The sequence below is a fragment of the Dasypus novemcinctus genome, chromosome 14 (genome assembly GCF_030445035.2).
Source record: "Dasypus novemcinctus isolate mDasNov1 chromosome 14, mDasNov1.1.hap2, whole genome shotgun sequence".
Taxonomy (NCBI): domain Eukaryota; kingdom Metazoa; phylum Chordata; class Mammalia; order Cingulata; family Dasypodidae; genus Dasypus; species Dasypus novemcinctus.
Window position 1 is genome coordinate 96,780,842 of NC_080686.1, and position 22,326 is coordinate 96,803,167.

Below are 22,326 nucleotides of genomic sequence, written 5' to 3' on the forward strand. Positions count from 1 at the left end.
GTTTCTTCCATGACTAGACTCAGGAAACTTGAACAGAGCGACCCCCAAGTGCTGCGCCAAGCCCACACACGGGGTCCCTCTCCCGTGGCCTGGAGGACAGGAAGCCGAGAGCAGAGGAAGGGCTCTCACATCGCCGCTGGCGCCGCCTGAGGAATCAGGGCACTTCCTGCAGGGAACCCTCGAACTTTCCCAGAGTCGAGCTCTGCAACCTGCCATGGCTTTCTCCTCACCCCCCGCGGCCTGGTGGGGCTTTAGAAGTTTTTCTTCCTCCATCTGAAGTCCAGAAGGTTCCTACTGACTCACTGGCCTGAACCCCTGAGGCTGTTATCTCTACAGTCATCGATGGCTCCCAAGTGCTTTCAGCTATCAGGCTGGGAATCTCACCTTCACGTTCCATCAGTACCCTCGTACGAGCAGTTCTCAAACCCCCGAGCGATGAAGCCAGAAGTTTTCTCCTCCCCTGCCAGCGCTCCATTGGGCTCACACTACCTCCCACCTGGCCGGGCAGGGACTTTGGATCCTATCCCTCCAATCCATCGTTAACAGAGGCCAGGCTGCGTTTCCCAAAATGTGGGCCTGATTAAATCCCCTTCTGCACAGACAGAAAGACGCCTTGATTGCACCTCATCACTGGAAGTGCCCAGGGAACTTAAGAGCCACAGGTTGGGGCGTCAGCTTTTCCCTCTGACACCCCGTCCCCCCATCACAAGGCTGGGAAGGTGCCCGGTACGTCCTGTGGGCTTCTGCCACCGGCTCTACGCCTGCTGACCGGCCACCTCCTCTGTCCTCACTGCTGCCATCAGAAGACTGCCCCCAGCCCCCCACGGCTGATCACCTCTTCTCCGGGGCTTTCCCCATCCTCCCCCTTTCATTTATCTGACTTAACTCCCACTCAGAAAGATGGGTGGTGGCATCCCCAAAGCACAAGTGGGGAAACTGAGGTTCAGACATGAAACTCACTTGCCCTGATTTACACAGGTGACCCGGCGACTCCGGAGGTGGTGGGTGCTCTCTCCAGAGCCCCTCCCATCCTTGCTGCCCCCCAGGGCCTCTGGGCAGGAGGCGCCCCTGGCCTTCCTGTCGGGTGGACTGAACCGCCTTCCAAGGAGCAGGACGTTGGCACGCTCTGCTGTGGGGCCCGGCGTGCGGGGCGTGTCTGCCCAGAATTGTGAAATACGTGCCTGTGTGCTTTCCAGTCAACGCAGCTCGGTTAAGGAGGCTCAACTACACGCATTTCAACTTTTTGTGGGCGAGGGGAAAGACGAGTAAAGAAGGGGGAAAACAAAGCAGCAGCGGGGCAGGGAGGACCAGGAAGGGAGGACAAAGACGTGTCTCCCGGTGACCGTGGAAGCCCTGGGCCGCGGGGGCAGAGCCCTTCCCTGCTGAGCTGGACGCGCGCCCTCCACGGCTCTCCTGTTTCCAGCCCTCTGAGATGGTCCGGGGAAGGAGGAACTGCTGTTGCTCCGGCCTCTTAGCTGATACTCGGGAACAAGGGAAGGGATGTGGGAGGGACTGGCAGGAGCCCTGCTGATGCCATCAGTGGAGCCAGCCACACTGGCCCAAGCTGTCCAGATCTCCCTCGGTGTGCATGCGTTAGCAGGTGACCGCGGGAGGGGGACCGAGGAGGGCGCCACGGTCCCCGACTTGGCCGCTTCCAGCCTGGGAGGCCCTAGGGCAAGCGGCTAGCTTCGATGGGCCTCAGTTTTCTCCATGGTAAGGCCCTGGCAGACGTGGCGCCCTGCAAGCTTGAAGGCCGAGCGCAGAATGCCTGGCACAGGCTAGCTCCCGGGCGGACACTCAGGAGTGGCTGGGGGACGGGCAGACGCCAGAGGTCACAGGATCGGCACAGGCCGAGGGAGGTCAGCGGTCACTGCGGGGGACGCGGAGTTGGGGGGGTGCCCTGCGGATGACGCAGAGGTGCTCGCACGGTAGAAACGGGCTGGTGGCTGCAGCGTGGCATGGGGCGGCCCTGGTCATGGCCGCTGCCCTGGCTGCTGTGTGTGCAAGGTGGCCCAAGAGGACGGAGGAGAGCCCAGTGTTGGAGTCGGCCTCGGGGCCAAACAGCGGGACTGGCTTCCAGCGTGGTCTGCCCGCTAATGGTGGAGCCTGGCCCTCGAGCAGACTTCTTCGCTGTATTTCTGAGGTCACACACGCATGTCTAAGGTCTCAGGTGTCTCTCTCCTGCCTCTGATGTCCAGCAGCCATCCCTGGCTTCATAAGCTCAGGCACCTTTCCCAGCCTTAACACCTCTTGTCTTACATTCAAGACAGCCCTCCTCCTCCAGGAAGCCTGCCTGGGTTAGGAACTCTGTGTGAAGAAGAGTTCTAACCCACAGAACTGCCCAGAAGTCAAAAGGCTGCTCTGTGGGCTGACAGCAACCCATTATGGGGAGCATTCAAGCAGACCTGGCATCACCGCACAACAGGCCAGTCGAGAGAAATGCTGCTTCGTGGGACGCTGACATAGAGGGTTTTAGGGTGAAAGGGGATGGTGACGATGATGATGGGGGTGATGGCGCTGATGCCTCGCCTGCAGCATTTATGTAGCAAACATTTATGGAATGCACGGTCTGTGTCAGGGGCTGTTCTACGTGCTTGCCAAGTCCTCACTCAGTGCTAAGAGATAGGCACTCTCCACACTTCACTGTCCACATTTTAGAGATGAGGAACCTGAGGTACAGAGAGGTTAAGTAACTTACTTAAGGTCACACCGCTAGGAAGTGGCAGAGTGAGGATGTTTATTGAACAAATCAATGAATGGCTCAGTGGATGAAGAACTGAAGTCTGGGACTGGGAGAAGTTTGAGCAAGGACGCTGCCCAGGTCTTGCAAACGCTAGGATGTTACAAATTCTTTCTTATTGCACTCTATCGAAACACGCCACCTCTGGAACTTATCATTTAGATCCCCCAGTCCTCACCCCACCCGGGAACTGTCACAGCTTATGAGAGAGAAAGATAAAACCTCCTCTACTGCATCCAAGGGGCAGGGTCTGATATTCACAACATCTCCATGGCCACTACATTTTTTCTGCTTCTGTGGCTGTGTGCCAGGGTCTAGATGTCAGTTTAATTTACAAATTCCTAGAGTTTGCTCAGCCTAGTTTGTTCTGTGTCCTAGGTAGAGACAGAAAAATAGTATCAGGCATTTTGTGGGAACCAATTCTTCAAACCTATCTGAAAGGTGTGTTTCTCATTTGAAGTTTCTATTAAATAATGGGATAGAGCCCAGGCTTGCTGTCTGCCTAATCGTCCTCTTTCGTTTTAATTTCCTTTTTGCTGAAAGACTGAATTTTAAGATTATGCTTTAGAATATACCCCACAAAAACATTCTTGTTTGTGGCAGCTCATATGTTTCCCAAGCAACCGTCTTTATTCATCACACTCTCCACCAGGTGGTAGGATTAACAGTGTTTTCAAGTAAGACCAACAACAAACCTTTCTCTTCATTGTGAAGGTGTTATTAAAAGGGAATTTTCCAACGCGGCAACAGGGACTTCCACTCCTTACCGTGCTTGGAGCGGGTGGCCCCCAGGAGGCACCTATTCAGGGAGTCGGGTGAATTCACATGCCAGGTTCAGCACTTTGCACTCAGCCTTCCTGCCTCCAGGCCGGTCACCGACCCCTTCCCAGGCCCCTCGGCCTGCCCCAATGCCCAGGCACCACGGGGCTCTCTGAATTCCACTGAGGCTGGCACTCCAAAGGAGGAGGGCTGCGGTTAGCTGTGCAGGACTCAACGTGGGGCTCTAAAAATCAGTCAAGAGGCCAAAGAGAACCGGGCCTTAAAAAAAGGTGTTAAGGAAAAAAAGGTGTTAAAAAAGGGTGTTGAAGAATTTGGGTCCATTGCCACAAGAGGACATGGGTGGGTGGGCCGTGCGCGCCCTCCCTGCCCACCTCCTGGGCTGTGGTATGTTTCAAATCTGAACCTCTTAGAGGAGGGACGGCTCCCCACTCATCTAGAGACATACAGGATGTCACAGTGTGAGGTCTGAGACCTCGGGCTTTGGATAGAGATGGAGGGTTATGAACTCCAGCTCTGCCGTTTTCTGGCTGTGAGACCTTGGGCAAGTGACTGAACCTCTCTGGGCCCCATTTTCCACACCTGTATAAAATGGGATTAGAAAACACGTCAAAACACTGATTTGCAGGGATCTGCTACAGAAGAGGGATCTAACCGTAAAGTAATGAAGACTCCTGATGAGGGAGAGGGAGCCAAGCCAGCCTAGCTAAGGTAGGCTGACCAAGTAGTAGGACCTGGACAGATGGTGACCCGGAGACAGGTCATTTGGAGAGTCCACGCAGCCCCCACAAACTCCCCAAGTTTTCTACCATAAACTGAAATGTTCTTTGACACCCTACCGACGACAGCATGCTCAGAGGGCCCTATCCTTTGTTGGCTGCCGTTCATCAGTTCGCCCCCCAAAAAGGCACAAGGAGCATTCCAGCTTCCCCGACTGTCTGCAGTCGTTTCCTGCCCCGTCGCTTACATAACTGGTTATGCCTTTGTTTCTTGACTCTGACCCCATGTACCAGCTGACTCCCTCCCAGGTGAGGGAACCATTTCCAAGCAAAAGAACCCAACAGGGGGCAAATTATCTAACCCCACACCCCTGCGCTGTCTGTTGACAGCTCGCTCACTTCTGCAGGTTCCAACCTGGTCCTGCCTCCTGGCTCTCGCCATCAGCCCCTGGGCTCCTGGGCTCCTGGGCTCTCCCGCTAGGTCTCGCCTGCGGGGCTGAGCTCTTGGGCTCCCTGATGCAAAAGCGGGTTCCGGGCCAAGCCTGTTCCTGGTTCTGAGCCATCTGTACCTTTCCCCTGAGCCGTGATGTCATTGGGGTGGCTGTCCTTTTGACTCCACAAACCGACGTTGGGATCTAATCAGGATGCGGAGACCCCATGTTTGCTGTGACTGTCCTCGGGCCCCTCCAAGCAGGGGGCGCAGGGTGGGGAGTGGAGATGGCAAGGCTCTGGGGAGGACAGGACGAAGGAGAGGCCTGGACCTGCCATCTCCCAGTCTCAGGACCTGCTGGTGATGGGTCACGTCTGCGAGCCTCGGTTTCCTCAGCTGCACAGTTGAGGGTGGGGAGGGGGTGAGCCTGGGCACGGCATGATGGGGCTGCTAGGCTGTCGGAAGGGCAGCCCATTCCTTCCCCAGGATGCCCCCACTGCACCTGGGGTCACGCAGACAACCGGGGAACAGAGGCCGTATGATCCTGGGTGAGCCACTTTCCCCTCCGAATCCCCATTTTCACCTGAAAATTGGGAGGATCCCGGTCCCCGTGCTGCAGGCGGCACTGGGGTGCAGGCTGGGTGCGCCGAGGCCGGGCAGGAGTGCCAGGTCTCCAAGGTCATGCTGCAGATGGCACTGGCGTGCGGGCTGGGCGCGCCGAGGCTGGGCAGGAGTGCCAGCTAGGTCGGGGCCGGCCGGGTAAGTACAGCTCCAGCAGGGGCAGGGGGCAGGCGGGGGCAGCCCTTCACTACTTGGCCAAACCAAGTCCAGGGATTTATTTTGGGCTCCCGTCTAGTCTTCTAAGGAAAGGGTTTTGCTTCGTTTTGTTTTGGTTTTCACTGAGCCTTTTATTTCTGAAAAGGTAAATGCCCAATTTGACGGGGGTAAGTCTTCCGTGTGGAGTTGTTTTAGGCTTTCAGAGCATGAAACAATATTTTGGAGTCATTCCACCCTCGCAGGGAGAGGGGTCACCGGCTCGGCTTCGCCTGTGTTTTCTTCAGTTGGGTTTTTTTCAAGAGCTCTCTGCTAAGTAAATATGCATGAAGGGAATTTTTAGCCACTCTGGTCTATTAGTTCAATGTGCATTCAAATGGATTTTTCTTAATGTAGCAAAATCTACTGCAATGCTATCCATTCTGGTTTGATATTTCTTTTGAAAGGTATCTGGTAAAATGCAGAGAAAGAACTTCCTCTGCACACCCAAATGTCAGGTTGCACACGCAAATGTCAGGACTTTCCAGAATCGTCTGCGACCCCTTTTTTAATCCTGCCAAATAACTTGGAACTCACGCTGTATTCCTCTCAACTTTTCTGAACTGCTGGATTTGATTTTTAACTCATATCTTATATACCTTTATTAAGGGAATCAGAAAATACCTGGTGAGACAGTTTTATGAGTTTAAGAAAGTATGAATTTTTTCTCTGAGAAAAGAAAAAACCACATAGATAGATAGATAGATAGTCCACAGCTCTGCAGACTAATTGGAAAAAAAGGCCTTTTAATGTAGGAATCCTCAAATAGCAGCAGGGTCCTAAAAGAACACCAGGCGCCCCCTCCCCCCACGCCTGGACATTGACCTTCTCAGGAAAAACTGCGAACATTTGTTTAGTGATTCTCATGTGCCAGGATCTATACTAAATCCCTTTATGAATACACTTGTTTATTTTTCACATCACCTGAACAAAGTAAGCAGTATCACCCCCAGGGCAGTATCGCCCCCACAACAAACGAGGAAACTGCGACTTGGAAAAGATAAGTAACTTATCAGGGCCACAGGCGAGGACACGACAAGCCTGGGATGGAAACCCAGGCAGTGCTCAACGTCCACGCTCCTGTGCCTCTTAGGGAGCTGTCATGGATAACCGCGGGCAGGTACCTTAACAGGACTTTTCTGGTACCGAGGGCAACAGAGAAGAGCAAGTTAAAGCGTAGGGGCTCTTCCCCCAGCTGTGCCGCCCAAGGCGGGTGGGGTTGTCAGCTGGCCATCAGGAGAGGACCCGCCCCGCTGCTGCAGTTGCAGAGGAGATAAGTGTGCCCAGGCCCGCGGGTCCCCCTCCAGGTCCGCCCCGCACAGGCCAGGCCCACGGGTGCCCCTCCAGGTCCATTCCACGCAGGCCGGCGGTTCCCCCTCCAGGTCCGCCCCACGCAGGCCAGGCCCGCGGGTCCCCCTCCAGGTCCGCCCCAAGCAGGCCAGGCTCATGGGTCCCCCTCCAGGTCTGCTCCACACAGGCCCGTGGGCCCCCCTCCAGGCTCGCTCTGTGCAGGCCAGGCCCACGGGCCCCCTCCAGGTCTGCTCCGCACAGCCCCCTCTCCGTCTGCGCGCCTGGGGGCCTGGGGCCTCCGCCGCAGCATCCCTGCGCTGGCTGGAGCTAACCCTTCCCCCCCCCCCCCCCCCCCCCCCCCCCCCCCGCTCCCTCCCGCAGGCTGAGGGCGGGCTCTGCCTGTGCCTCTGCTCCCCGGATGTGACCGGCCCAGCAGATCCTTTCCTCCCATCTCATAAACACCTCCTTTAATGCCTTCCCCCTCACTCTGAGTGTGCTGGGTCCTGCCGGGACCCAGAATGAGCCCCTGTAAAAGATGCTTGGCTCTCGGCTTGGCACACACAAACCGCTCAAAGAAGTCGACGCTGTTACAGGCACTCGAGGTCACTGTCACCTGCCTCTTCCTGCGGGCCCCACAAGTCCCAGCAGTGGCCGTGGAGCCAGACCCAGAGTCATCTCCAAATCCAGGAAACGGAGGCCCGAAGAGGTGAGGCGGCTCCCTCAAGCCGCGGGCCAGGGACGGGTGGAACGGGACCAGGACGGGACCGCCGAGTTGTGCATGCTGGCTGGGGGCCTCCCTGCCCGGGACCCCCTGCAGCTCCAGGAGGCACCCTCGCGCCAGGCTCTCTCTGTAGCAGCTTCCTGGGTGTCAGCCAGGGCGGCCTGAGCTGGCTCCAGGCACCCTCAAGGCCAGCGCATCACACCCTGTGGCCCTGCCAGGCCTCACACGGAGGCCCGATCGGGCAGGCCAGGGGTGCTGGAGCACCCTCCGCCAGCTCAGCACCCCCACTCCCTCTCCAGGCAACAGCGGCGGCTGCGGGCCTTCCCTGTGCCACGTTCTGGGCAGTCAGAGGCTTCGCAGGTTTGCTCAGGCCCCGGGAACGAGGCCAGCACGCCATGCCACCAGCCCAGCCACCCGGCCTCGCGCCTTCCAGGGTGGTCAGGGACATTGGAACCACCCCTGTATTTTGAGCTTTCCAGAACTCTCCACCTTAGGTCAGCGCTTCCATTTCCCACAGGCTCTGTCCCCTAGCGGTGGCCCCACTCCAGCATCTCCTGGCCTGGCTTCTGTCCCACACAGATTCCGCTAGACTGGACACCAGGAGGCTCAAGGACGGGGTCCCTGTGTGCTGCTCCTCTGAGCACCCCCTCGTTTCAGCCGCACAGGGACCTGGGCCCTGCACCCCTAGAACGTGGCTGTCGGGGGGAAGGCACTCGTCACACTTGCTCAGAGCCCCCCACTCACACTCACACGGCTGCAGGAGCATCCTCTGGGGTCTCCGGGAAAGCTCCCGGACCGCTGCCTGCTTGCCTTTGAAACCCGCCTTCCCTCCTCGGCTGTTTAAATCTGAGATACACGATGAAGACAGAATATTAAAGACGAACAGTTCCATTGCATTTTTTTAAGCCAAAGCAGAGCAGCCACGTCTCTTTTACTCGCGGTCAGTCTGGGGCCCGTAGCCCTTGCAGGCTCACCCAGGGCAGGGACCTGACCTGCAAACTGGCCGAGCGGCCTCAATTAATCCCACTCCAGCCAGAGATCAGGACGGGAGTGGCACTGAACCCCTAAAATTGCCAGTTCCCTTACCTCTTCAGAACCACAGTCAACAGACTGAGGACCAACCAGTTATTTTATCTTCCTCTCCCCTCACGCACAGGTAACAAGCGCTTTCTTTTCCATACCTAGACAGTCAAGAATATGCTGCAGCTCTCCTGCACTCTGCCTCGGACCCGAAGGTGCTCGGGCTTTGTCTCTTCAGTGAATCCTCCCCTGGGTCCCGCCAGGCAGGGGAAATGGCTCCCTTTTTGGTTCCAAACTTATTTCTATAACATGCAGAACAACACAGCTCTGGGACCTCTGGGTGGACAGGCAGACAAAGGTCCCACATTCCTCCATCTCCACATCCCAAGCACATGGTGGGGTGCCTGGATCATAACAAGAGTCTAAGAAACGTTGGCTCCACTGAAATCAAAGTAATCCAACCAAACAAAACACGTGAATAACTGACGCACATACACACGCCCCCCTTGGCTTTCCAAGACTATGCTGGTTTCAAACAAGACACAGAGGCTGAGGGGTATGGAAGAGCGCGTGGTTTGGAGAAGGGGCACGTGAAAGGTCAAGCTATTTGGAGTTCATGGCACCAGGGCACCAGCCAGCCACAAGAGTCTCCACCACCCCACTCCCCCTCCGGGCCTCCATATTTTTACCTTAAAATGAACAGTGTAACAAAATGATTTCTAAGGTCGTTTTTAGCCCTTTGAAGGGGAACAGAGTGGGCCCTGGGGCCGTCTCGGTGGTTTCTGTTTGCAAAGTGCACCATTTGGGGGTTCCCGCAGGTGCACCATTTGGGGGTTCCCGCGGATGCACCCTCGGCGCTGAGGGTTCAGACCCCAGAGCCTGAAAACTTTGGGGCCATCTCTAAATACCCGGCACTGAGAGCTGTCGGGGAAGGACTTAGCCAAGGGACTGAGGGCTCCGTGAGGCTCCGGCAGGTCCTTAGCTTGGAATAGGGGATGCTCCCCCCCCCAGGCCAGGGCAGTCTGCGGTTGCCCCAGAGGACTGAGAAGAGTGAAAGTAAATGAGGGGGTCTCTTCACAGAGAAAGGCTTTAAGGGACTGTCAGTCCAGCCTCTCAATTTGCAGAGGGCAACTGCCACCAGAGCCCGGAAGGAAGAGTTTGCGTGCCCGGGGGGGGGGGGGGTAAGGGGGGGGCCAAGGCCACCGAGCACTGCCACTGGTACTAGAATGCAGGCTTTCTCAGGTGCCTGAGCCTGGCCTCCTGCAACCGAGGTAAAGCAGGAGAGCGCTCCCAGCTCCTTAGGACTGCGAGGCAGTGGGGCTAGAGTCCCACAGCGGGGCGCACAACTATGCAAAGCTGTCAGCCTCATTCTAGGATTCTCCGGGCCCAGGCCCTTCCCTTCCACCTGCAGCGCGATGTGTGCTTAGAGCCCTCCGGAAGAACAGGATGCAGTCTGTCTATTTCTTGTTTGCTTTTGGCGGCGTGGGAGGCAGCCGGAGGTGAGGGCCGTGGTTCCAATCCCATCCGGCAAAGCCCTGTCCAAATACAAATCCTCTGAGTCAGCAGCTCTAGGCCCAGGAACTGACTCAGGCCAAGGTTAACGGACCAGGGGGTTTCAAAAAGCCACACTTCCGAGAGGCCCCTTTCAGGGGGCGGCCGAGACAGTCTGCTACAGGGTGGTGTCCTGGCTCGGGGGGCTGCTTCGAGACAGGGACTGAGACTTACCTGGCACAGAGGTCCACGGTACCCCCCAGGACCCGGGCTCCCTCCTGACCTGGGCGCGGGCCGTTTCGGAGCGGGTCCCCAGGCTGCAGGAGCGGTGCTGGGAGGCTGGCCAGAGAGGTGCCCGGCCTGAGCCTCCAGGGCGGGACTCAGCCTGGCCCCTGGTCACTTCCGCTTGCCGGGGCGGAGCTGCGCGGAGCAGAAGCCACTGCCCCTGCAGAAACCCTCTGCCATCACTTCTGGCAACACTTCCTGTTTTTCTCTCTCCCCCCAGGGCTCGGGTGGGGCGCTCTGGCCTGCCGGCCAAGCGAGGTGAGGCGGCCCCTCGGCTCAGGCCCATGTCCCGGCCTGGCCCCAGCCGCGCAACCTGGACAGCAACTGTGGGTCTTGCAAAATGCGGACACAGCACGTGTCAGGACTTGTGCGACTGGGGAAGGCAGGGGAGGGCGCCCCCGTGCGCATTCTTTTACTTATGTATTTGGCCCAGACCTTGGAGTCAAGGCATGCAGGGGCATCCACACGCACTATGTGCAGTATTTACTGTATGCAATGTATCTGTGAGGTGGTAGTAATGGTCCCATTTTACAGACAGGGAAACTGAGACTATGAGTGCTGAAGTCTCACGCCCAAAGACAGCGAGAGGAGCCCAGATGGTGGGAACCTGGGAAGAGTTCACCCCCCTCCCACCTCCCCCAAATCCAGATCCAGACAGAGGCATGGACATGGATATGGAAAGAAAGGACATGGGTAGAATAATGAACTCTGGTCAGTCTTCTCAAGCAGCCACTGGATTTCAGGAAATGTCTGGGCTATAGTGTTCAGCAACAGGAAAGCGAGGCGCCGGGAGGCGCGGTCAGCGGCCCCAAACACCCTGCCACTGGCACCCCCTCCCCACCGCAGAGCCCAACGGCCATTCCCACAGCAGCCGGCAGGGGGCAGTGCACCTTGTCTTTTGGGAGGTTTGGGGGCGCTCTCCGGCAGCTCCGGGGTAAAGCAGGAGGCTCGGCCCGCAGCTTCCAGGCATCTGCCCAGCGCAGAGCCTAGCGCGTAGTGGGTGCTCCACGGCAGTCTCGAAGCCTGAAGGGCTTCACTGAACAGAGGAGCTGGGGTTCAGTTGTGGAAGTGGGGAAGGGGAGGAGGGCGCGGCCTGGCTCCTGCTGGCCTAGAGGCATTTTCAAGACCAGCGTGGACACCGACTCTGTGTACTGCGCGTGGTGGCAACCGAGGAGACCTTCGCTCACTGCTCGTTCCCCCCCCCCCCCCGGCAAGTACACACACGCACACACAGCCGCGACGCCGGGGTGGGCGCCCGCTGTCTCCCTGGAGAACCATCTCGGCACAAACACGCGGGGCCTGGGAACTCGGGAGGAGGATGAGCCAAGAAAGGCGAGGGGTCCCCGGAGGCTCTCATGTGAAAGCCAGGAGGATAGCTGACGCGGCGGCGCGGCGAGAAAGTCACTGCCCTGAGGGCCACGGCTGTCTCCCTTTGCGGGACCCTCAGGGCCCACGGGACGCAGCGGCCGCCCCAGCCCCCACCCACTCGTGCGCTTCTGGGCGCTCTCCCTGGCCAGGCGCCCCCCGCCAGCCCCACGGGCGCAGAGAGAGACCCTCGGGTAGGAGGGAGGAGAGACGGGGCTCCGGCCAGCGAGCAGAGCCCCGGGACCCGGACACCCTTCCAAGAAGAGCGGAGCCGCGGGGAGGTGAAGGCGCGCTCGGCCAGGGCGCAGCCTCAACCCCGATCTCAAGTTCAGCCGCGCTTGCTCCCGCAAGGTCACGCTCAGACACGCTCACTCCTACTGAACGCAGGAGCTCCAAGTTTGCGCCACGGTCCGGGTTCAGAATCTGGCTCGACTCCAACCCCGGCGCGCTGCCCCCTTGTCATCGCTCGCTGACCACGCGCGCTCCCAGAAGGGGAGGCCCCGGGCCCTCGCAGGTCACACACGGAGAGGCACAGACAAGTTGCTAACTTTTGTCAGATGATTTCGCGGCAGCGGGGGTGTCTAACGGGGCTGGGGCGGACTCGGAGTTTCGAGCGGCCACTAGCATCACCTCTACCGGGCTCCCGTTCGAGAGCCGCCCACTGTCGGCCGCGCCAGCTGCCCCGTTCCGCTCGGCAACTTCTCCCCGGTCCCGGAGCGGCGAGGACCGGTGGCGTTCCCGGGGCCAATGGCCACCTCCCTGGTCTGCGCCTGCTCGCCGCGGGTTTAGAGGCTCGATTCGATTGGGGGTGCGTCCCACGTCCGCTCCGCCGGGTCCCCGACATCCCGGCCCACGACCGTGGCTCCCCAAAGTGCGCCCAAGTCCCGCCGCTCCGCGGGGTCTCCTTCCCCGGGCGGCCGGGTCACCGCTCCACCATCCCGCGGCCCCGGCCCGCAGCTCGCAGCCCGGCGCGGGGTGCAGTGTCACTGAGGCCGCGGGGGCCGGGACAGGCGCCCCGCTGAGCTCCCAGCAGCTTCTCCAGCCCCGGCTGAAGCTGAAGACCCCTAAGCCAGACCCTCCTCTCCAGCCACCTTCGGGTCTACCTCGTGGGTCTCCCTCGCAGCGCCCGAATCGGGGTCCTCAGTGCCACCTCGGTGTCACTCCCTCCGCGTCTCCTCCCCCCCACTTCTGGTCCCGGCCACACACACGAAACTGCCCGATCCCCAACTCGGGCGGACAGAGCTCTCGTCGCACCCCCGCGCACTCGGGGTCCGCGTTCGGTTCCGAGCACTCACTCACCGCGGCTGGCGACGCGCCGGAGTTCCCCGGGTTTGGGGGCCGGGGGTGTCGCAACGCTCGCCCCCGGCCAGCTCACGGCGCCCCCTCCTTCGGCCGCGCCTCCTCCCCTCCTCGTCCTCCTCCCTCCGGTCCGGGGTTCTTTGTCTTTGCAAAGTGTCGAAACTGTCTGGCGCGGCGGGGCTCGGCGGCGGCGGGGGCCGGGCGGCGGGAGGCGGCGCCGCGGGAGCGGGCTCCCAGCACCTTCCCCCGGGCGGCGGGCAGGGGAGGCGGGGCGCCCGGGAGGGGCCGCCCCGGCCGGCCGGGCCCGGGAGCTGGGGCGCGCCGAGGGGCGGGCGCCTCCCTGCCGGCCCGCCCACGCCCGCCCCTGCGCCCGCCGCCCCCACCCCGGCCTCGGCTCGGCAGGCCCGGCCGCCGGCGGCGCGCGAGCCCCGGGTAGCGCCACGGACCACGTGGACCGCGGCGGGCGCGGCGGAGGCCGGCGGGGAGGCGCCGGAGGCGGCGGAGGCGGCGCGGAGGCCGGACCGCCGCCCGGAGAGGGGCTCCGCGGGGACAGCTCCGCGGCTGCCCGCGCCGGGGCCGCCGCCCGCCGGCTGGCAGGGCTCGAAAGCGCGGCCAGATGGCCGGGCAGCCGGGGGGTCAGCCCCGGGGAGGAGGCGGCGGCTGCGCGCGGAGGAGACGTGGCCACGGGGCCCGGAGGCCCGCGCCGCGTCCACCGGGGCAAGAAGGGGCCGCTGTCTCGGGCGGCGACCGGGCCGAGCCATCGACTTCCTCTAGGGGTGGGGGACTCGCGGTGGGGTGCAGGGAGCGGGGAGGGCGGAGCGCGGGGGTCCGGGGGCTTGGCGAGGCGGGGGAGCCGGAGCCGCAGAGGCCGGCCCGCGCCCTAGCTCGTCTGCCGCTGGTTTGGCTCTCGGATGGGGCGGCTGCCACGCTTTCCAGAAGCAGGGCTAGGGCGCGGCGGCGGAACCCCGGCCAGGGCCAGCCCGAGGCGACCTGGGCTGGGACCTGGGGCTTTGAGAAGTCAGGTTTGCCTTTATTTTGCCCTCTGTCTTTTACGGTTGGAGCAGGGGTGGCCGAGACTTACTTTGCGGAATGGCCGGGTATCCTGGAGGCCGAATGCTGAGCGCAAGATTGAAAAGGGAGTTTATAAAAAGCTGGTTTTACAGCTTCTGTCCTCTGGTTGGGACTTCACCTCTTTCCCAACTTTTCTGCGGAATGTTTAGAGGGAAGGAGGCATGGCTTGGCCTTAGGGTCAGTTAATTCTTGCAGCTTCCTTTTTGCTCCAGTAGGAGGGCTCAGCCTTGCAGTGGAAAGAGAGAACCCTTTCATTCACCAGAAGGATCTTTACCATGCTACCTGGAGCAGACTTCTGGGTGCAGGTCCTGCATGGCTAACTCATTTGATGAGTGATCTTGAGCTAGTTACTGCATCTCGCAGTTGACTTAACTCTGTGCCTTGGTTTCCTCATCTGTGAACATGGATCTAATAATAGTGTCTATTTCATAGGGTGGTTGTGATGATTAAATGAATGTATACATGTCAAACCCTGCAAAGCCTACTTAGCATAGAGTAAATGTTCAATAAAAGTAGGCTGTTAGCCATGTACTTCTCCAGGCCTCTGCCCACAGCAAGGAGATGACCTGCTTTAGAGGATGGCTAGCCTTATCAAGGAAGACTTTGGGGATTCAGGAGAGAAACAGGGAGATGTTAAGAGAAGAAAGAGAAAAGAGAAGTAGTATGAAAACCAATTGAAAAGGGGGGTAGGGGAACAAAATGAGAAAAGCAGTTTTTAGAAGGGGAGGTATGATAGTTAATGAATAAGTCAGGTTGGCTAGGTTATGGGGTTCGGTCCTTTGGTCAGGCAAGCCCTAGCATGATTGTTATTGTGAGAGTATTTCAGTGGTAGATTTGCCTCTGTAAGCAGTTGATTGCATCTACTACTGTTTGCATCTACAGTCAACAAAGGAGCTTGCCCTCAGTAAGGTGGGAAATCTCCTCCTTCAATCAGTTGGAGGTCTGAAAAGCCAGAACTGAGGATTTCAGTAGTCAGAAAGAAGAATTTCTACCTCAACTTCAGTCCACCCTCTTCTGCGTAATTCAACCTCACCTTCTTTTTTTTTTTTTTTAAGATATATTTACTTATTTATTTCTCTCCCCTTCCCTTCCCCCCACCCCGGTTGTCTATTCTCTGTGTCTATTTGCTGCGTCTTCTTTGTCCGCTTCTGTTGTCAGCGGCATGGGAATCTGTGTTTCTTCTTGTTGTGTCATCTTGTTGTGTCAGTTCTCTGTGTGTGCAGCACCATTCCTGGGCAGGCTGCACTTTCTTTCACGCTAGGCGGCCCTCCTTACGGGGCGCACTCCTTGCGCGTGGGGCTCCCCTACGCGGGGACACCCCTGTGTGGCACGGCACTCCTTGCGCGCATCAGCACTGCGCATGGGCCAGCTCCACATGGTCAACCTCACTTTCATTAGAGTCTCCAGCCTGCGGTCTGGCCTCTGTATTTTGGACCTACCAGTCCCCAGGTTGCATGAGCCAATTCTTTCTAATAGGTCTTTTTACGGGTCTTATTAAGTCGAACCGCATTATTAGTTATTTATATTGTTAAATGGCTCCATTTCTCTGGAGAACCCTGACTAAGACAGGAAGGGAAAGGGGAAGAGAGATAGACCAAGGCTTGTGTCAGAAGGAGAATTGAACCACAGAAAATCCCCCAGACAAACAGAAGCCACTCAGCTCTGCAAAATCCTTCCAGGAGGCCCGCTAAGACGCAGTCGGAGGCCTGCGATCTAAAGTTTTGGGTTTTTCGTAACTTGTGACTTGCTCTGAAACCTCCTGCCTGACCCCATCAGGCCTCCCTGGGGCTTGTTTCAATTCGGGGTGGGGGGAGGAGCAGGGGGCGGTTCAGCCTGCCTGGAAGCATCTTGTGGGCTTACCTCTTTCTGAGACGAGGGTCAGGTTGTGCACCCTGGTACAGGGGCACGGGAGAAGAAAGAATTTTCCTGGTAGCCTAAGCTACTGTTCCCTCCAGTAGCAGCACTTTGCAGCAGGGAACCACCTAGCAAGGCTCACGCACACACTGTCCTTGGAAGCAGAGCCCCGAACATCTCCCAGGTAGACTGCAGGAGAATGCCATGCAGGAGAGGTCACCTGCTTACCTCCCAGCAGCCACTGGCCACGGGGCCGTGTGGATTTGCATGTATCTCACCACATGGGGTGGCCGCTCGCCTTCTGACCTGACTCTAAGGTCGCCATGGTCAGGAAGGCTTTGGGTTTGGTTCCCTGCCAACTGCAGCACCCACCTCCCTGCTTGCCACATGCTCGCTGCTCAGGAGAGTTGCTGAACGAAGGAAGGAAAGTATATCGTAAGAATCAAATAAGATGATGTAGGGGAAAGCACTTTAAAAAAATGGAAATACTCTTCTATGGTCAGACCTATGTCCTAGGAGTTCTGTGAAAAGCATCAGATTAGGCAAGGGAGCAGCCTGAGGTCATCCAGTGCTCACGCTGTGTCGCCGAGAACCGAAACCAGCTCTCGGTTTCAGCCGTGGGCTCTTGGCATTTCCCCTGGGTGATTCCACGGTGAGAAGGAAATTCATTATGAAGCAACTCTGTGATGAAACACGCCGACATCATCGCCCGGGCCATAGAGAAAGATGTAGGGCAGGTGCAGCTCGCGCGTCTCGGACGGGTTAAGCCAGCCAGCTCTTTCTCTCATCCGCTTCCTCTCGGTTCTAGCACAGTTCCTCCCAGGTAGCCTCTCTCACTGTCCCTTTTGTCCAGAGGAGTTGTAGCATTCCATGAAAGCAGCCTCCCAGCAGCCCTGGACGGAGTCCAGCAGCCCACATCCGGGCTGTGTCAGGGCTGTGCGAGCGTGCATTCTTTGTCACTCGGAGTGTGTCTCCCGACAGGCCTGCCAGGGAACAACTGGCAGCAGTCATCACTGGAGTGTCTGCGCAGCCGGTCCCCCGGGGGCCCTGAATTTGGCGCAGGGCTCGCCGCCACCCCCACATGTCAGAGCAGCAGCAGAGCCCTGGGTAGTAGTGGTTAAGGAGGCTGATTTCAGCCTTTTGCTGCCCCTTTTCTTGGCACATCAGAGTGCAAAGATCCTAGTGGCTTCCCACCCCACCTCGGCGGTTGTGCGGGGAAGAGAAGGGCTGTCTCATCTGTGAGGGGTGCATGCAGAGGCTCTACACGTGTCTGGCCGAGGTTTAACTTGGTGCTCCCGGGGCTCTGAGGAACTGGCTCACATTTCCTTAAAGAGGGGGCTTTGCACTGGAGGAAGCAGAGGACCAGGGTCCTGAAGCGCCTGCCTTCACTGAGAATCTCGAGGACGTTTAGGCCAGCGGGACTCTTGAACTGTCCGCATGTCCACCCGAACAGCCGTGACAAGCCAGATGATTTGTCTGGGTCAAGCATGACCACCCTATTTTTTCTAGAAATTGCTTCAGGAACGAGGGATTTAACCCCTGTTTGGACCAAGAAGATAAAGAGAGAAACTTATTTGAGTCTTCTAAGAAAGATACTCTTAAGAGTAAGCTGTGGGAAGCCCATCTTTCTTTCCATCAGGATATGCTGTAATAGCTGGACATCCTGTGGCCAAGGGGGAAGTCATATTGGGGACAAGTAGGTTCAGAGCCCTGATCACACCATACCTGAAGCCTATCTGTACTACCTGTTGTGTGAGCCAAAAAATTCTCTTATTTAAGCCACTTTAGGTCATGTTTCTGTTATTTGCTGTCAAACACTTAACTGATACACAGCTACAGCTGGGTTCATTTTCCTGAAGCTCTCCCCACCCCCACTCCCAAACTCAAAACTTCAGTGGCTTCCCTTGGTTTAGGGAACTAAGTTCCAACTTCTGAGCCTAGCAGTAAACTCCTTCTTTGTGTGATTCCAATCTGTGTTTCTCACTTGTTTTCTTCCAGGGCTCATCTTTACAAGCCCTGTATACCATGTATGACTCAGCCCTGGTTGAATCACATGGTGTTTTGTCCTCAAAACCATCACAGCTCCCCTCTTGCTAGATTCAGTAGCAGCCGTTATGGGGCTCCCTGACCCCCCAAAGTGTTCAAAAGTCCAGAGATCAACCTTGGTGCTTAGCAGTCACCCGAACTTCAGCAGGGCCTTCCACGGCCCTAAGCTGCAGACCCCGGAGGACCACGGCTCCGAAGCATCCCAGCCAAGGGGCCAGCCTCCTGGGTTGAGCCCCCTTCTCACCCCTCTTCAGGGGGCAGCCCTTGTGGGGCTTCCGTTCTCCATAGCCCTCGGAAGCATGCCCTCTCCCCTTCCCCTGCCAGTGGGCTTACCCTTGATTTCAAAGAAACCGGTCTACAAGCAATTTCTTATATTCCCTCAGGGTGAAGTTCTTGAGGCAAGAGAAGAGCAGGACCTGACTCCAGCGTTGAAAAGGCAAAAATGGAAAGATGTAGGGGACAAAAAGCACAAATTAGTACTTCAGTAAACGTCCTTCCATAGCTATGTTCTGTACACATCAGCTGCTTCATTCTAGAAAACCCACCGTGAGCTGAGCTTGGAGCCTGCTCGCTCCCTGGAAGGCTCGGATGCTGTGTGAACTGCTGGGGACGTGGAATTGGACAGTTCTGTCCTCAGAGCACCCATCTGGTGGGGAACGGGTGGTTGCTTGTTATTTTAGCACATTTGGGCTGCATGGTGACACGGTTGCAAGTTGTGTAGTGAGATCACCGCGGGGTTCGCCTTTAGGAGGCCAGGCCTTTGGGGTATCACAGTGAGTGAGGTGTGTGCAGTGTGTACGACGTGCAAGTTCATCGAGTCTCTGAAACCCGTAGGCTAGGTGGCGGGGTTCGGGCAGAGTCGTATGTGGTGGGGGTGGCGGTGACTCAGGCAGCGCTGTGGAGGGGGTGTGCACACTGGGGCAAGGAGACCTAAGAGATGTCAGGGGTCTCACCTAAGGAAGTAGCTGAAGCCTCGGAAAGTGGTAGATGAGTTTAGAGCAGGTGACACAGATAGAACAGGAGGAGGGGGGAAGATATTGTTACACTGTCCCCAGTATCCATCTCCTGCTTTTTTCTTGTAGAATCACGTTTCTTTTTTTAACACACGTGGCATGCCTAGAGCAGTGGCAGTCATCTTTGATCATGACACCAGCGCAAGAACGATGGGGTTAAAAGATAGAGCTCTCGATGCCCGACAGCAGTGCAACCAATGCCAGCAGCTCCTGATCTAGGAATCTCTTGTTTTGTGAAAGAGATTCAGCATTAATACTCAGACTCACCTAAGGTACCATAGTTCATTTTGTGGGGGTTGTTATGTGCAGCCCAAGTGCGACCCTAACTGATTGGGTGGATGATGGCAATCTCCAAAAAAGGAGTCCCCCAGGAAGGAGGAGAGCAGAGGTGTACCATTTTTAAATGGCCTGTCTCACCTCCTGGGGAGCATCCAGTTGCAGCTTATTCCAGTTACGTATTGCCGCAAAACAAAACACCCCAAAATTAGAGGCGTAAAATAGTAGATGGTTCCTTCTGCTCAGGGACTCTGGGGTTCAGGAGTTTAGACAGAAACCAGGAGGGATGGCTTATCTCTGCCCCCCGAAGTCTGGGAAGACTTGAAACTGGGGGTAAATCAAGTAGCCTTGGCCGGAGTCACCCAGAGACCTCTTTGCTCTGGGACCAGGCGAGGCTGACCTGAAGGCTGGCCTGGCTGGAACCTCCACCAGGGCACTCCCACCTGGCCTCTCCACGGGGCGGGCTCCTCCAGGCAGGGGGGTGAGTGCTGAGAGGGAGCACCCCGAGCCTTCCACGACCTGGCGTCCTGGGGAACACGGCGCGGCTGTGGTGGGCTTAGTCACCAGCCGCTGGAGAAGGGCTCTAGAGCCCACCTCCATGGTCACAGGGTGTGCAGCCAGGTTTGAAAAGCCACGCGCAGTTGCATTTTCAGGGTTGGGGGACTGGGCTGGATTCCCCCAGGGGCAAGCAGCCACAGGTGGTGGTGGAGGCGGCTCGTGAAGGAGCTCACCTGAGGCTACTGTGGAAACTAGAAAGAGGGCCAAGGACAGAGTCCTGAAGGCGTGGTGGAGTCTCGGCAGATGTTTGTGGAAATAAAAATACCTGGATTCTGTGTAGAACCTGCCCCATTGGTGGTCTTTGATCTGCCTCTAAATGAGCACAACTGACAGGGCCACCTGGAGAAAGGAGCCCACCACCAGTTCCCAGACAAGGACCCCGTCGAGGCCCCCTTCAGAACCTTCAGTGGGTATAAGGATGGCTCCTGGAGACTCTTCAGAGGCAAAACCCCTCGGCCTCTGTCCCAGAGATTCAGGATGCAGTAGACTGCGGTGAGGTCCAGACATTGGCCTTTTTTTTTTTTTTAAGATTTATTTTATTTATTTCTCTCCCCTTCCTCCCCACCCCCTGGTTGGTTGTTTTCTGTGTCCATTTGCTGCGTGTTCTTTTGTCCGCTTCTGTTGTCAGCGGCATGGGAATCTGTGTTTCTCTTTGTTGCGTCATCTTGTTGTGTCGACTCTCCATGCATGCTGCGCCATTCCTGGGCAGGCTGCACTTTCTTTCACACTGGGCGGCTCTCCTTACGGGGCACACTCCTTGCGCGTGGGGCTCCCCTACGCGGGGGACACCCCTGCGTGACAGGGCACTCCTTGCGCGCATCAGCACTGCTCATGGGCCAGCTCTGCATGGGTCAAGGAGGCCCGGGGTTTGAACCGTGGACCTCCCATGTGGTAGATGGATGCCCTAACCACTGGGCCAAGTCCGCTTCCCAGCCGTCGGCCTTTTTAAACAAGTTCTTTCTGTAGTATGGCCGCAGGGACGGGGAGGACTGCGCCGAGAGGCAGGACAGCGCTCAGCCGTGTAGCCCAGTGGGGTCCAGAGCGTGGGTTTTTGCTCAGATTCCCTGGCTTCCGTTCCTGGCTTTGCTGCTTCGTAGCCTCCTGCCTTCTGGCAGCTGACCTCGTCTGACATCAATTTTCTTGTCCGTGCAATTAGGAGGATGAGGTAGAGCAGTGTTTTCAAACTTTCTTCCATGGGACCTGAGGGCTTCCACCCTGTGCACCCACATGTGCTAATAAATTTGGAAAATATTCATCAAGTATTTTGCTCTGCCAGGCCAGTGGCTGGATACCGGGGATACAGCTCAGGTGTGTGCCTGCTCTCAGGGAGCTGGCGTTGGAGCAGGGGTGGCCAGGAGTTACACATTCGTGAATAATCATCATTATGAAAAGTGCCTCAGTGGAGAAGTACCAGGGGGCATGAGGTGGGATGAGAGAAGGAGCAAAGGTGGCTTAAATGACGTGCACCTGCTTCCACTTGGGTGGCCGTTTGGACGAACTGCCCCAGATCTGAAGTCACTGGCTCAGGTGATCTCTACGGGTCCTTGCGCCTGGGAACACCTTGTGCCTTTATGTTTTTCTATGACTTTCCACGACTCAAGCCAAAATAGGCAGAATGCCTACTGGATTTGAAATCTCTGCAGTACCCCCAGGTTAGCATCCTCATTCTTGCAAAGAAATTGTGCGGCCCTTTAGAGATTGAATGTGTTCTGTATTCTGGCCTTTCGACATGTAGAGACCAGCACCTGGACCTGGAAACTGGGAGAGAGGAGGAGAGGGGGAGCGGCCGAGTCTCGAGACCAGAGCGGGGCTCTGGACCGGGTGTTCTTGGGCAGCTCCTCGGGCGCCCCGGGCAGGCTGCTGAGGCCTTCTGAGCCGCTGTTTTTCCCCTGCAGCGTGGGGATCACCGTGTCTGCCTTGCAGAGTCACTTTAAGGAGGGGTGTGCTAGACATGCAATCTCAGCTCCGTGCCAGATACTTAGTAAGCGTTCCAGAGATGGGGGTTATTATTAATTTAAGTGTCTTTCTTCTGCATATTATATTCGTCAACATTCCTGCAAATGTTTTATAAATGAGAATGGAAAATTACATGGTTTGGGAGGCCAAATATCAGGGCTCCACCAGGCCACTGCCTCCTTGGGAAGAAAATCCTGTCGTTCCCTCTTTTAAAAGACATACCTTAATTTTTACTTTTTTATTTTTTTGCTTTTGCAAAGGAGAGCAAACCCCTCCCCCCCAAGTAAAACCAAGTCTGTGTATCCAATTTTGGATATAAGATGTCTATGTTTGAAAAGAACAAAGGTGATGTCCTTGTATGTTGAAAATAAATAAGAGGTCCTGAAATCGTTTCTCTGTTTTTTTAATAATTTAAGAGGCTAACTTTACTTGAGACTAAACCTGCCATCATTTTTTCTTTTTTCTTTTTTTAATGGTTAAAGCAGTACAGAGAACACACAAAGGAAAGGGTACCTTTCTCTGTGGTTTGTGGAGTGTCACCTGCGTGAACAAGGGCAAGACGTGTTTAGCTTGCTTCCCTCTACGATGGGCATGTCGGTATC

General features: G+C 57.2%; 1 protein-coding gene and 1 long non-coding RNA gene across 4 annotated transcripts in view; one reads left to right on the top strand and one right to left on the bottom strand.

The window, feature by feature from the left end:
- ST3GAL1 (ST3 beta-galactoside alpha-2,3-sialyltransferase 1) overlaps positions 1-14,129 on the bottom strand; it is a 90,252-nt gene extending 76,123 nt beyond the window's left edge. Inside the window, exon 1 of one of the 3 annotated variants that reach the window (XM_058276078.2) lies at positions 14,032-14,129. The gene's annotated coding sequence lies outside the window, so the exon portion shown is untranslated. Of the gene's footprint in view, positions 1-10,235; positions 10,410-12,950; positions 13,093-14,031 lie in introns of those variants that run through there. The other 2 variants (XM_071208049.1, XM_004467585.5) reach the window with 2 other exon arrangements.
- LOC139436435 (uncharacterized) lies at positions 13,479-22,111 on the top strand. The gene is made up of 2 exons (XR_011645702.1): positions 13,479-13,972; positions 18,305-22,111. It is a non-coding gene; the product is annotated as an uncharacterized lncRNA (long non-coding RNA).
- Positions 22,112-22,326: the final 215 nt, after the last annotated feature.